We start from the raw sequence: 16,759 nt of genomic DNA, 5'->3' as shown, positions 1-16,759 counted from the left end.
TGACACAAGCAATCGCAAAAATCCAAAATCTAGGTAATCAAGGTTTTTATCAACTGTCATAGGTCAGATATGACATGTCACTGCACATGATGAATTCACAGAACAAAAATCAATATGTGTGTCCTAAATATGCCTTCAATACGATGAATTATCGAAACTAAGTTGTTCTGTGTCGGAAATTGGTGTTGGGAACACCACCGTGCAACACCACTGGTTATGAGTCAATAATTCCACAAAATATTTTGGTTTAGACATGGTAGCTCCTACACTAGAAGAACGGTCTTCAAAGGACTCCTCTAGGTAGCTTTGTGAATATCTATTTTGACTTAGAAATGGTAGCTCTCACACTAGAATAACAATATTCAAATGACTCATCTAGGTAGCTTTTTCCATTTTCTTCTAATCTGATTATTTTTATTTTCTTCATCTTTTCTGTTTCTCACCAAACTGCTCAAGTTTTTCAAGTCACCATTTTCATATTGGACATGATCAGATTTCTCAATTATTTGATGATTGAGATCGAGCATAAAACACCTACAAAACTAGATTGGAAGATTGATCTCCGTCAGGGTGCACACTAGGAGATTGCCTTCACTGTACACATTACACACTTAAATATGATGATTATGATTATGCAGTATCCCTATGATATGAATCTGGCCAGACATGGCGTGCAAATGACTGGACGGAGGTTCAAGGAGGCATCGCGTCAACTCATGAGCAATCGAAAAGAGCTTGCAAGCAAGGTTCCAAGCCTTGAAGATGCATGAAAATGAGCTTGGGGGCCATAGGATCGTTGTGCGAGTGTTAAATGAAGAGGAAGGCAGAACACTTCGCGCTCGAGCGGTAAAATCCTTGTAAACAGAAATTAACAGCTGCTACATACTCAGAATCAATGGTGGATAGAGACACACAATTTTGCTTCTTGCTGTACCAAGACACAAGGTTATTCCCTAGGTAGAAACACCCACCCGATGTGCTCTTTCTATCATATAGGTCTCTGGCCTAGTCAGCATCAGAAAAACCTGCCAAATTTGTGTTTGTCTCTTGTGTGTACCACAGACGTGACTCTAGCATACCTGCAATGTATCTAAGTAAGTGTTTCACAGTTTTTAGGGGTGAAAATAAATAAAAAAAGAGATTAATTTTGAATTTACTTGGTACCCATCACACAAACAGACACTAAACATAATATCGTGGCATGTAGCAGTTAAGTACAAAACACTACCGATGATGATGTGGTATATGGTGTTGTCAACATCGTCGGCAACATCATCTTCAGACAATTTTTCACTTGACCCCATGAGAGTTTTCATATATTTAGAACTATCATTAGAGAACTTTTTAACCAGATTCTTAGCATACTTGGAATGACACAGAAATATATCATCATGCAGTTTTTTTAACTTGCAATCCAAGGAAGAAATTCAACTCCCTACAATGCTCATTTCAAATTGCGATAACATGCACTTAACAAAGTTATCAACAAGTTTTTTTTATGAAGCACCAAAGATAATGTCATCTACATAAACTTGGCAAATCAAAATATCATGCTTCAATTTTTGAATAAAGAGAGTTTTATCGACCTCACCTCATTTAATGCCCAAGTTGATCAAATAATCAGCCAACCTATCATACCATACTCATAGAGCATGTTTCAGTCTATATAGAGCCTTCTTCAGCTTGTACATATGGTACATCCAATATGGATATTCTTTTAGTTGACTTAAATATGCTTCCTCATTTAAAATTCCATTAAAAAAGCACTCTTTACATCCATTTGATACAATTTTATGGGCATATGGCATGCTATGGCAAGAAACAGTCGTATTGACTGAATTCGGGCTACAGGAGCGAATGTTTCATCGAAATCCACCCCCTCAATCTCTGCATATCCTTGAGCTACAAACCGAGCCTTGTTTCGAATGATGTTACCGGATTCATCTATTTTATTTTTGAAGATCCATTTTGTTCCAATAACATTTGCATTCGAATTTTCCTGGACGGCACCTCGCGCGGACGTCCTTCCTAAATCACCCAAAACCGAGCCCTTGCCATCCTTAAACCCTCGAGTCGTGCAGCCCTTAGCCTCCCTCGTTCCAGCCTTGAACCGTTACTCTTAAAGCCCCTAAACATTGTGAATTTGACCCCTTTTAACGTCCCTACCATGGCAGCCCCCTTGGTGCAATATTAACAAGAGTTTTGAATTGTAAAAACACATGTTCTAAACATAATATCGCATAAAAACTAAAATAAATACAATGCAACATATTTTTCATGCAAATAAATCAAACACATAATATCGTGTGATATATGAGAAAAAAGAGATTGAGGCGTATCTTTGCGTATATTACGTTCGAAATATGGCTTGCGATGCGAGAAACGTCGATGGAGATGGACCCTTGCTGAATATCCCTTCAAAACGTGAGTTTTCTTCTCCAATTCGTGTGGTATGTGGCCATGTGATGTGTGAGGGAGAGTCCTAGTATGATTGGAGGGGTGGGGCGTGAGTTGTGAGGGTTTGGGAAGGGTTTTAGGGCCTTTTATTTTAATTAAAACACATGGTATAATTTTAGATCCATTAACCTAGTATAATATGTCCATTAGGCCCATTAGTTAATATTTAAAATATTTTGTTTAGGAAAGACTGTGAAAATATAAGCCGAGTTTTCGAAAAATTCATACCGTTTAAAAATATGACTCGGCGTGTAAAAACACCTCATTTTCGAAAATTTCATTTAAAATACACCAGACATTAAACAATTAAAAATTATTATTTAATAAAATATTTTCTCTCATATGGTCCCCGGTCTTCGTTCCTCGATCGCAACTTGAATAGCTTTTAAAACACAGTTTTATGTATTCATCTAGAAAGGTACATTTTAAACATGCAAACATGCACACCCATTAAATTTATGCAATTATAACAATTTAATTAGTCATTTTCCATTTTCTAAAGATTTGCATGCAGTTAGGTTACATCATCGTATTTTGGACCTTAAAATTATAGCAGCTTGCGCTGAGGCGGGTGAATTTGACCGTCCTAGCACAATCTGTTGAGGAAAAAATATGGCGCTCGATTGTTTCCACTTTTCTAGATCCTCGCCTACATGGAAAGCCTAATACGCTGTTTTTGAGTGAGTCATTGAGACTTTTGATAGAGAAGCAGGACGCAAGAGAAAAGATGAGAGTCGAGGGAACAAGAAAAACTCGAGGATTTCTACGCAACATTTCTTTTGTTCTTCACTTCTTTTAGTAATTTTAGTTTTAAAACTTCGTTTTGATAAAATTAATATGCGTGTAGTAGCTAAATTTTTTTATTTATTGGGATTTAAGTGGATCATACCCGAAACATTGTTTTGATTAATTTGATTATTGACTTTGGTTTTATGTTTGATTATATTACTGTTTTTCGCAGAATTATTAATGTGGAACTAAATTTCATGATATTTTGATATTGCAAGTGAGCTCAAAATAATAGTTTACAGTAAGAAAGAATAATATAGTCTGTAGATTTATAATTTACATAGACATATGAAATTGAATACACGTGATAGTGAAAGTCCAATAGGTCAAAAATTAAGAGATTCCATAAATCTTGCATGCAATCACTTTTGATAAATAATAAAAGACATTTAATTATTTAATTATGTTGAATTAGTTTAACATAACTTGAGACACCGTGTTAATAAATTATGGAATTTTGTCAAAATCATGATAATAGTCAAGATTAGTTATTTGAAAAAACAAGGAGTATGTGAACTGAAATTTCCGACAAATTCATTATCATCCGATTTAAGATTTTATCAAAATGTTTTTTTGTCATATTGCATTATATTTGTCTTCAAATTTTAAGCAGATAAATTTACATCAATAGTCATTTACATTTAGCTAAAGTTTAATTTCTAAAAATAATAATTAGGAAATACAATCTTTATGGGACAATATCCGTACTTTCTACAATATTCTATAACTTGACTCGTGCAATTGCGATTATTTCGAGCAACAAAGTTAAAATTATTTTGTTGATTTTTCAGTTAAAAAAACTCGATCAATCAGTCAACAAGAGATGTGATGCTTAGAGTTAAAATTTTACGCAGCTCGTATTTTTTCCATAAATTTACGGGAAAATTGTATTTGGTCATGTATATTTGTATATTTACGATTTTTGTCTTTTACATAGTTAAATTTCAATTTTGGTACTTTATCTTTAATTTAAAAAAATTTAAGTTAAATTTTTTTCCCAAAGTGCTGACATGATGACACTGCACGCGTCAAAGTCATTTTGGTACCATTACAACGTCATATCAATGTCACATAAAATGGACTAAAAGTGCAACACCAAACAATCAAAGATAGAGAAATAAAATCTAGATTACTAAAAAGTAGATAGACAAATATACAAGATTAAAAATTATAGTTTTCTTAATTTTATATCAATGATTTGATAAACCAAATTGTTATTAATTTATTTCTTTAAAATATTATTTCAACAAAATTATACTAATTCACATGTTTTAACCGTAAATGATTTTTTACAAAAGAGATTATTCGTTTGTGAAGTTTATCTTCTGTTGGAACTATAATTTCAAAATTTGACAAATTGAGCGTGAAAAGATTGAAGAACTGATCAAGACAACTGAAGATAACTGAACTGAATATGTGTAACTGATAGTTGCCCGAACTGAAGATTAATGTGCAACTGAACTGTTCAAATCTAACTGAAGCTGTGTAGTCAACTGGACGATCAGTTAAGACTGATCAGTTACACATCAATCATTTAATCCTATTAGCTATAAAGAGTCAACTGATAAATCAGCTTGACACGTCATCAGTTAAAGTCCGTAGCCAACAACCGACAAATTGTACAAGAGCAGACTGCAACTTATAGTAGAAACTCCCCATTTCAGAAAATTTACAATGTACGATTGTCAGAAGAATGTTGACGTGTCTAACGGATATAACTATTCAAACGCATTCATTGTTACCGTTGGAGAGCAAAGCCTATAAATAGCCGAGAAGATCAGACGAGAAAAACTCTAGAAGCACTTACATTTATTCTTGAGTTAAACAATTTGTAAATATTAGTTACAAGAAGCTCACACTCATCAGATTTATTCATAGCTCTCAGGCTATATTTTGAGCTTAAGCACAAACATTCATTGTTGTAATATTCGATCTTTTAGAGATCAGTTGTGCTTAGAAATTACATCATTTGAGTACTGTTAAAATTGTATTGATACTAAGAATTTCAATTTTGGCATTGTTAAGTCCAAACTGAAGTGGGTTTGTACAAAATGTGGTATAGATCAAAGCATTTTAGTTAACATCATATCCTCGAGATAGAAGGGGCGACGTAAGAGCATTTGAAGTCTCTGAACATCCACAAATCTTGCGTTCTTTATTTTAAGTTTTATTATATCTGTCATTCAGTTTATTTCCGCAATTTCATTAATTAATTGATTGAAATTGACAACAAGATTCGAGAATTCAGTTTATCACTAAAATGATTCATCCTTTGAAAAGTTGTGAAAATTATCAAGTGTTTATTTAACCTCCTTTCTAAACACTTTATCACACCCAGTCTGTAATGCCCGAGATTTTGATTCTATTAATCCGAGATTATTGATTATGAACTAATGTGATTATAGCCGGGCCATTTCGAAAACCAGATTGGGCAAAGCATATGAATTGTACAAGTTTTGGACATAACTATTGGCGCCCGAGCGGTAGAAAGTGACCGCCCGAGCGCCAATGTTCAACAAAATATGCTGCGGACAGAAGATGTGGCGCCCGGGCGGTAGTTTTTGACCGCCCGAGCGCCAATGGTGATTGTGGAGGACAGAACCTCCCGCGCCCGGGCGGTAAGTTTTAACCGCCCGAGCGCCGGGCTAGCGCCCGAGCGGTAATTCTAGACCGCCCGAGCGCCGCCTGAAGGTTGTGAAAAATGATGCCACGTATCATTACATGCAATTGATATATATAAAAGCGATTCCTTCATTTCCTCCGGCAAGAAATCGAGGAGAAGCTTCAGAGAATTCTTAAGAAAAATCATTACGCCTTTATATTTCTATCCGTCCGTCCGATTGTGAATCCGACTTCGGTACTGTGTTTCTATCAACGCAGGCTTCAACTTGACGTAAGTTTTGCTACGTTTTGACATGCTTTGAAATTATGTCATTGTCATAATTGAATATGAGTCATATATGATGTTCTTGATATGTTAAACATCATATAATCGAAGTCAGATTAAGAAACGGACTGATGATGGAATTGTTATGATTTTCTGATTATATTAATTTGAAATTGGACAGATCTGAATTATAGATGATTATAGAATGTATTGCATATGGGTTATGGAGTGTAACTGTTATCTGGTGATGTTGTATTGACGGGGATACTGAGATGGTACCACTATGCCGTTGATTTTGAATTAAATCCAGATTAATCAGATTCAGTGTTGAATTGAGAATATAATATTGATATTATGATTCTCGACGTGTCGTTTCAGATTTACAGAGATAGTCTTGAGTTCAGAACTGAGATTGCGTCAGATCGAGACCACAAACGAAAGGTATAAGTCAATGTGGTATTGGGACATCGACTCAAGTAGGATGTACTTGAGTTTCCCTAAATCACATACTTATTATTATGTTTTATGATTGTGATTATTGATTTGATTAAATGCTTGTTCTATGGAGTTATAGAAGCACGCATTAGAGGAGTAATCTTGTGACACAAGTACCTGATAGTGGCGGGATAGCCACGGGCACATTGCACGATGTCACAAGATAGTGTATTGGTGATAAGACCACAGTCCATGACGGTTAGGTCAGGACACTGGATGTTTGGTTATATCGACGTGGATAGAACTGGAGTCTTTTCTATTACCGTTGGTCGATATAGGAATGCCACATCTGGAAACCGGGATCCCTAGACTAGGATTGAGTCTAGTCTGAGTCGTGGAGTCACGAGCATTGTCGACAGTTTGATATTGATTATGTTTCAGCTTTTGATATATATTGCTGTTATCTATCCATGCTTCTATGTTTATCATATGATTGCATGTTTCGTTGATTTATACTGGGATTATATTCTCACCGGAATTATCCGGTTGTTGTCTTGTTTGTATGTGTACATGACAACAGGTGGGACAGGATCAGGGTCCAGGAGATGAGGAGAGATCGTGATAGAGTGGAGACTTCGGACTTTGATGTATATAGAGTTTTGACACTTGATATTTAGATGTCGAACCTTAGTCTTTACTGATTTGTAGACGGTACAGGACTTGTACTTTATTTTATATTGAGTTGTATATTAGTTTGATCTCACTACTTTCCGCATTAAAAAGAAAAAAATTTTATGACCCTAATTACTTGATTAGCAAATTGATCTGATGACGATTAAGAATTGATTAGCGATTAGTAAATTGATCCTGATGACGATTAAGAATTGATTAGCGTCCGGGTCCCTACAACAGGTGGTATTAGAGCGATAGATCCTTTAGAATGAGATAGAAGCTAGTGAGCGGGGTAGATTGAGTTTTCTTTCCTGCTTTTGATTGCTAGCACGATTTACTGCTTTATAATACATGTTTACCTGAAATATCTGATTTTGATATGGTATTGTGTATTATCTGGAATGGATCAGCTGTAAGATGATCCGAGGAGGATTGAAACTGATCTGTTGTACTTGGGTTATTAATCCAATTAATTATCAGATATGCCTCGAGAATAGTACCTGAACAGGGTAGTACTTCAAATCCTCCAATGGACGTTACAGCCACTCCAATGGAGACATTGTTAAAAAGGTTTTAGTCCTTCCATCCACCGACTTTGAAGGGTACGGAGAATTCCGTGGAGTGTGAGAGTTGGCTGGATGATATTGAGATGATGTTCGAATCCTTGGAATATACGGATGAGAGGAGAGTGAAATTGATAGGACACCAGTTACACGACGTTGCTAAGAACTGGTGGATCACAACGAAGAGGGCATTGGAACACCGAGGTACGACCATTACCTGGAATGTGTTTAGAACTGAATTTTATCAGAGGTTCTTTCCAGTGTCTTACAGGAAGGACAAGGGAGCCGAGTTCGCAAACTTGAGACAGGGCCAGCTAAACATTGAGGAATATGTGGTCAAGTTCTCTTCACTGTTGCGGTTTGCTCCACACGTGGCTGAACATGATGAGGCCGTTGCTGACCAATTTATTAACAGCCTGAATCCGGAAATATTTACGTTGGTAAACACTGGGAGACCGAACAACTTTACCGACACCTTGAACAGAGCCAAAGGAGCCGAAGCCGGTCTGATGTGACAGAGAGGAGCTTCGTTTGTGCTTCCAGCACCGGGATCACAACAACCACCTCCTCGATTTGAAGGTGGCAGCAGCAGTAGCAAGAAAAAGGATTTCTTGAAGGCTAGAGGGAAGCAGTTCAAGAAATCCGGAAGCAGTTCTTCTAGCTCTGGGAGTCCTCGACAAAGCCAGAGCTATACTAGACCTATTTGCAATACTTGTGGAGGGAAGCATCCCACTGAGCAGTGCCGAGGAGTATTTGGCAGATGCTGTATCTGCAAACAACAGGGACACTTTGCTCGAGTGTGTCCACAGAGAAGTGCCCAGGGATCCCAGGCAGCAGAGTCATATGGATCAGTGGCTCAGACAGGGATACGACCATCTGCTGTTCATTCTTTTCAACCAGCACCGCCTACTCAGTCACAGCAGAGGCCGGGAGGAAGCCAGACAGTGAGCCAACCTTCGAGACAGCAGGCCCGAGTGTTTGCATTGACTGAGGAGCAGGCACAGGATGCAGGTGCTTCTCATACATTTATTTCGGAGAGATTTGCATTGAGTCATGCATTGCCTGTTGAGTCTTTATCTGCTGTAGTGTCTTTCTCTTCTCCTTTGGGGACATGTTTGATATCAGTGAATTCTGTGAAACATTGTATGCTACAGTATGACGGGCATGAGATTGATTTAGATTGTATTGTACTTGGATTGTCTGACTTTGATTGTATTATCGGTATCGATATGTTGACCAAGTACAGGGCTACAGTCGATTGTTTCCACAAGATAGTGAGATTCAGACCTGAGATGGCTGAGGAGTGGAAATTTTACGGTAAGGGTTCTCGAGCTAGAATTCCTTTGATATCTGCGATAAATATGACTCGATTATTGCAGAAAGGAGCGGATGGATTCCTGGTATATTCAGTTGATTTACTGAAGTCAAGCCCATCATTGGCGGACTTGCCAGTGGTGTGTGAGTTTGCTGATGTCTTTCCAGATGAGATTCCTGGGTTGCCTCCGATTCGAGAGATAGACTTCAGCATTGAGTTGATGCCAGGAACCGTTCCGATTTCGAGGGCTCCGTACAGGATGGCACCGATCGAATTGAGAGAATTGAAAGAACAGCTGGAGGATTTACTGGCCAAGGGATATATCAGACCGAGTGTTTCTCCTTGGGGCGCTCCAGTACTGTTCGTGAGGAAGAAGGATGGGTCGATGAGACTTTGTATCGACTACCTGCAACTGAACAAGGCAACGGTAAAGAATAAATATCCATTGCCTCGCATTGATGATCTGTTTGATCAGTTGCAGGGTTCTTCGGTGTATTCCAAGATCGATCTGAGATCTGGATACCATCAACTCAGAGTTAAGGATTCTGATATCTCAAAGACAGCATTCAGAACAAGGTATGGACACTATGAATTTATTGCCATACCATTTGGTTTGACGAATGCACCAGCGGTATTTATGGGATTAATGAACCGTGTCTTTCAGAAATATCTCGATGATTTTGTGATTATTTTCATCGATGATATTTTGATCTATTCAAAGAATGTGATGGAGCATGCTGAGCATTTAAGAACTGTGTTAAGAACTTTGAGGGCGGAGAAACTGTATGCTAAACTGTCGAAATGCGAGTTTTGGTTGAAACAGGTGGTATTTCTGGGACATATTATATCCGGAGACGGGATATCCGTTGATCCCAGTAAGGTTGAGGCAGTGATTTCTTGGCCGAGACTGACATCAGTACCCGAGATACGCAGCTTTATGGGTTTAGCAGGATATTATCGACGATTCATTAAAAATTTCTCCAGTATTGCTAAACCTATTACACAGTTGACTCAGAAGAATGCTCCATTTGTTTGGTCTGAGGAGTGTGAGTCCAGCTTTGTAGAGCTGAAGAAAAGACTGACCAGTGCTCCGGTGTTGACTATCCCGTCAGGTACTGGTGATTTTGTTGTTTATTGTGATGCATCTCACCGTGGATTGGGTTGTGTTTTGATGCAGCGGGGGCATGTGATTGCTTATGCCTCGAGAAAGCTGAAACCCCATGAATCTCGTTATCCAATTCATGATCTTGAATTGGCAGCCATTGTCTTTGCATTAAAGATATAGCGACATTATCTGTACGGTGAGAAATTTGAGATATATTCTGATCACAAGAGCTTGAAGTATTTGTTTTCACAATCGGAGTTGAATATGAGACAGCGAAGATGGCTGGATTTATTGAAGGACTTTGATTGTGAGATTAAATACTATCCAGGAAAGTCCAATGCAGCTGCTGATGCACTAAGTCGAAAGGTATGCTCTCTATCCTTATCGACTATGGGTGTTTCGAATTTGATTGAAGACTGCTGTTTGTCTGGATTAGCTTTTGAAACAGATCGTCAGCCTCTGAGATTATGTGCGATTCGAGCTGAACCGGCATTGATATTGAAAATCAAAGAGGCACAGAAAGGTGATCAGAACGTACAAAATTCGATTGCTATGGTCAGAGCTGGACATCGTTCAAAATATCAGGTTCAAAATGGTATTTTTTATGTGAATAATCGTCTTGTTGTGCCGAATGTTTCGGAGTTAAGACAGCAAATACTGACAAAAGCGCACAACAGTCGTTTTAGCATTCATCCTGGTTGCAGGAAAATGTATAATGATTTGAGGACACAGTATTGGTGGAAACAAATGAAATCTGATGTTACTGAATTTGTAGCCAAGTGTCTGAATTGCCAACAGGTGAAGGCTGAAAGAAAGAAACCAGGAGGACTGTTACAGAGTTTGTCGATTCCTGAATGGAAATGGGATCACATTTCCATGGATTTTGTGACACAGTTGCCAAGATCCTCCCGAGGTTATGATGCGATTTGGGTCGTGATTGATCGACTGACCAAATCTGCATGTTTTATTCCATACAAAATGACCTACCGATATGACCAGATGGCCGATATTTATGTGCGTGAGGTGGTCAGATTGCACGGAGTGCCGAAGTCGATTGTCTCAGACCGTGATCCTCGGTTTACTTCACACTTCTGACAGAGTTTGCAGCAAGCTATAGGTACGAAGTTACAGCTGAGTACCGCATATCATCCACAGACTGACGGACAGTCAGAGCGTACGATCCAGACATTGGAAGATATGCTGAGAGCTGTAGTGCTTGACTTTAGCACTAATTGGCAAGATGCATTGCCTCTTTGTGAGTTTTCGTACAACAATAACTATCAGACGAGTATTGAGATGGCTCCTTTTGAAGCGTTGTACGGAAAGAAATGCAGATCCCCTCTTTATTGGGATGATATCTCTGAAGTTCCTGAGATTGGACCTGACATGATCAGAGATATGACTGAAAAAGTAAAACTAATTCAGAAGAGAATGAAGGCAGCTCAGGACCGACAGGCCAAATATGCCAACATTAGACGACGACCGTTGGTATTTGAGACAGGAGACAGAGTATTTTTGAAGATTTCTCCTTTCAGAGGTGTTGTCAGATTTGGCAAGAAAGGAAAATTGTCTTCACGATACGTTGGTCCATATGAGATTCTCGAAAAGGTAGGAGATCGTGCCTATCGACTCGCATTGCCGCCTTCATTATCAGGAATACATGATGTTTTTCATGTATCTATGCTGCGGAAGTATCTCCCCGATGATTCTCATATTATGCAGCCAGACGAGACCGAGCTGGATGAGACATTGAGTTATGTCGAAAAACCAATTCGGATTATCGATCGTAAAGAAAAACAGCTCAGAACAAAGACGATTCCTCTTGTGAAAGTTCAATGGACTCGTCATGGCATTGAAGAAGCCACTTGGGAGACTGAATCAGATATGAGACAAGAATTCCCAGCATTGTTTCACTGATGTAAATTTTTATTCGACTTTAATTACATTCATTCTTAATGATATGATTTGACAATCTGTGATTTCGAGGACGAAATCATATCTTAGGGGGGGAGAAATGTAATGCCCGAGATTTTGATTCTATTAATCTGAGATTATTGATTATGAACTAATGTGATTATAGCCGGGCCATTTCGAAAACCAGATTGGGCAAAGCATATGAATTGTACAAGTTTTGGACAGAACTATTGGCGCCCGAGCGGTAGAAAGTGATCGCCCGAGCGCCAATGTTCAACAAAATATGCTGCGGACAGAAGATGTGGCGCCCGGGCGGTAGTTTTTGACCGCCCGAGCGCCAATGGTGATTGTGGAGGACAGAACCTCCCGCGCCCGGGCGGTAAGTTTTAACCGCCCGAGCGCCGGGCGAGCGCCCGAGCGGTAATTCTAGACCGCCCGAGCGCCGCCTGAAGGTTGTGAAAAATGATGTCACGTATCATTACATGCAATTGATATATATAAAAGCGATTCCTTCATTTCATCCGGCAAGAAATCGAGGAGAAGCTTCAGAGAATTCTTAAGAAAAATCATTACGCCTTTATATTTCGATCCATCCGTCCGATTGTGAATCCGACTTCGGTACTGTGTTTATATCAACGCAGGCTTCAACTTGACGTAAGTTTTGCTACGTTTTGACATGCTTTGAAATTATGTCATTGTCAGAATTGAATATGAGTCATATATGATGTTCTTGATATGTTAAACATCATATAATCGAAGTCAGATTAAGAAACGGACTGATGATGGAATTGTTATGATTTTCTGATTATATTAATTTGAAATTGGACAGATCTGAATTATAGATGATTATAGAATGTATTGGATATGGGTTATGGAGTGTAACTGTTATCTGGTGATGTTGTATTGACGGGGATACTGAGACGGTACCACTATGCCGTTGATTTTGAATTAAATCCAGATTAATCAGATTCAGTGTTGAATTGAGAATATAATATTGATATTATGATTCTCGACGTGTCGTTTCAGATTTACAGAGATAGTCTTGAGTTCAGAACTGAGATTGCGTCAGATCGAGACCACAAACGAAAGGTATAAGTCAATGTGGTATTGGGACATCGACTCAAGTATGATGTACTTGAGTTTCCCTAAATCACATACTTATTATTATGTTTTATGATTGTGATTATTGATTTGATTAAATGCTTGTTCTATGGAGTTATAGAAGCACGCATTAGAGGAGTAATCTTGTGACACAAGTACCTGATAGTGGCGGGATAGCCACGGGCACATTGCACGATGTCACAAGATAGTGTATTGGTGATAAGACCACAGTCCATGACGGTTAGGTCAGGACACTGGATGTTTGGTTATATCGACGTGGATAGAACTGGAGTCTTTTCTATTACCGTTGGTCGATATAGGAATGCCACATCTGGAAACCGGGATCCCTAGACTAGGATTGAGTCTAGTCTGAGTCGTGGAGTCACGAGCATTGTCGACAGTTTGATATTGATTATGTTTCAGCTTTTGATATATATTGCTGTTATCTATCCATGCTTCTATGTTTATCATATGATTGCATGTTTCGTTGATTTATACTGGGATTATATTCTCACCGGAATTATCCGGTTGTTGTCTTGTTTGTATGTGTACATGACAACAGGTGGGACAGGATCAGGGTCCAGGAGATGAGGAGAGATCGTGATAGAGTGGAGACTTCGGACTTTGATGTATATAGAGTTTTGACACTTGATATTTAGATGTCGAACCTTAGTCTTTACTGATTTGTAGACGGTACATGACTTGTACTTTATTTTATATTGAGTTGTATATTAGTTTGATCTCACTACTTTCCGCATTAAAAAGAAAAAAATTTTATGACCCTAATTACTTGATTAGCAAATTGATCGTGATGACGATTAATAATTGATTAGCGATTAGTAAATTGATCTCAATGACGATTAAGAATTGATTAGCGTCCGGGTCCCCACACAGTCGATCCTAACATTTTCAGATATATTTAAGTTAGTAAATTTGTGTTTATACGGTGTTTAAAAGATATAAAATATTCTATATCTTTTATATATAGTTGAAATTTCATGATGATGAAACCCAAGGGAAAAATTCTCTGTAAAAAATAAAAAAAAAAAAAGAGGATCATTTAGGCATATTGTTTGCAAGTATTAATACAAGTAATATATATAAATAAATATATATATATATATAGAAGGGGTGACGTAATATTATATATATATATATTATATATATATATATATATATATATATATATATATATATATAATATTACATTTTAGGGTTGGGTTTTTTTTTAATAGGATTTTTAGAGACACGGGTTATTTAGAATTAGACAATACTTATTTAGAGTTGGATTGTATAATAATATATTTTGTTAAGATAATTTTGCCTTTCATATTTCAATCAGAACTATTCCATTCACTAAACAAATGTGACTATAATTAATAAATTAATACTTGACATTTACACACACAATTTTCTCGAATAATTCAATTAATTTTATGAATAAATAATTATAAATAGAGTAAAATGTAACTTGCCTACAAAGAAATCAACAACATTATTGTGTGTCAAGTTACCAAGGAATAACAATTCTGCGCTTAAATATATGACGATCTCTATATCAACTTAATTTACAGTCTAGGTGTGTAAATTGCAGACGCGTGACAATAATAAAAAAATTGTTTTATCCGAACCCGAACCAACTCTAAAACAACCAATTTGAACCCGAACAAGACTAACTTGATCAACCCGGTCCAACCAGATTTTTTTAAAAAAAAAATTGATAAAAATTCAAAAAAAAATTAATTAAAACACACAATAACAAAATCTCGCTTCTATATAATTTAAATTTGAAAGTATGATCATCGAAAATTAAAAGTATATTTAAATTTACTAAATCAAATAAAAAATTTGTTTAAAAAATAAAAAAAATGTACAAAATACATAACAAAGGATGAAAATTTATGATATTAATATATAATAATTTTTTTTTCAAACATACAATATATAAAAATACCCTTCACCAAAGTTTACAAATCTGTTTTTTAGATAACTATCTTACCAAGCATCGTTATCAATTCATGCCTTCCACATAATTTAAACAAAAGAAAAAACAATTATCAGAGTATTCTTCAAAATTTTAACCGGATCGTATTTTTAAACTGGCCATCTTAACCAAATTTGCTTCCAGACGATCAAATCTCGAACTCGGTAATGAGTTCGCGATAGCTCGAGTTGGTTTCAATCTCAATCCGATTTCATAGATAAGCGATCCATGCCGCAAGGCGTTTGAGATTCGACGGGCCTCAAGTTTTAAGTAGTCAACAATCCATTGTTTTGGTTGAGAATCCATCATTCGAGTGTTTCTTGAATTATCAATTTACTAATTTCAATGTTATTTAGATAGATAGTTTTCACGTCAATTTTCCGATTGTCGTTCATTGGGTCGGACTAAAGGTCTTCTAGTAGGTGAAATCTGAATTTTTTTAATTTGAGATAATTGAAGATAAAAAGTATAATTTGAAAGCAAGTGGGGAGTAAATATAATCATAATCTCGTTTAGTATTAAGTCAAGTTTTTTTCGAGAAACAATTTTAAGGTAAAGTTGTTAGAAAACAACAAAGGCGTGTGGAAAATGTCCTCATTGGATATTCGGAGTCATTTTCTTTCGAGATTTATGCAACTTGATACTCATTTTGGTGACAAAATGGACATCACATGTCGGTGTCTCGTGGCCCAACCGGGATGAATAAATTTTTTTTTTGACAATAATAAAGATTTTGGTTAGATCCTTGGCATAACGCAAGCGTTAAGTAATTAAACTACCTTAGGTAAAAATCGAAGAAGTGAAAACGAATAAATTCTATTTGAGTGACACTCTTTTATAACAAATATAAAAGGTGTTAGGACCAAGTGTTTATAAGTAGCTAAAAACTATGACGGTAGAGTCAGAGAGCAATTTTATTTCTTTATATTTGTGACAGCACAGAAGACACTTATTTTAGTGTTAATGGGTCGGACTATTAGATTCACGAGTCCGAGAAAGGGTGTTTATCTGCTGATGTTGTCTCGTATCTTTTTGATCAGCTTTACGGTCCAAATAGTCAACTAGATCAAACGGCACAACTTAGAACTTCCCAAGATCTTAATGCCACTCTCAGTCGTGCATGTTTAATCCAATAAAAATATCTCTCCTCAAATTGAAAACTTGCAGTGTTTAAGCTTTAATAAAGCAGCTAAAAAGATCGATTTTGGTGACCAAAAAATGAATAAAAAAGCCTTAAATGTTAGATGCGCAGCCTTCCGCCACACGCTCTGTCGCTCCATTGTTTAACAAATTGGAGTATTAGTCATTAAATTATTTGGGGGTCACACAAAATTATGTAAACACGGGGCGGAGATGGAGCCATAAATGTTTTTAGTTATGAAAAACGTGAATACAAATTTTAGTAATTGATAATAATCAATCTTGTATTTGAGTATACTTTTAAAAGAAGGTGATTTAAAAATATTACCATGCAGACCGGAAACATAGCCTAGCGTTGCAGTATTCACTGCAAAAAAGAAAGGTGAAAATTTTGATC

The sequence above is a fragment of the Primulina tabacum genome, chromosome 6 (assembly GCF_025594145.1).
Source record: "Primulina tabacum isolate GXHZ01 chromosome 6, ASM2559414v2, whole genome shotgun sequence".
Classification (NCBI taxonomy): domain Eukaryota; kingdom Viridiplantae; phylum Streptophyta; class Magnoliopsida; order Lamiales; family Gesneriaceae; genus Primulina; species Primulina tabacum.
The sequence above is the reverse complement of the archived record's forward strand: the minus strand, read 5'-3'. Positions refer to the sequence as shown.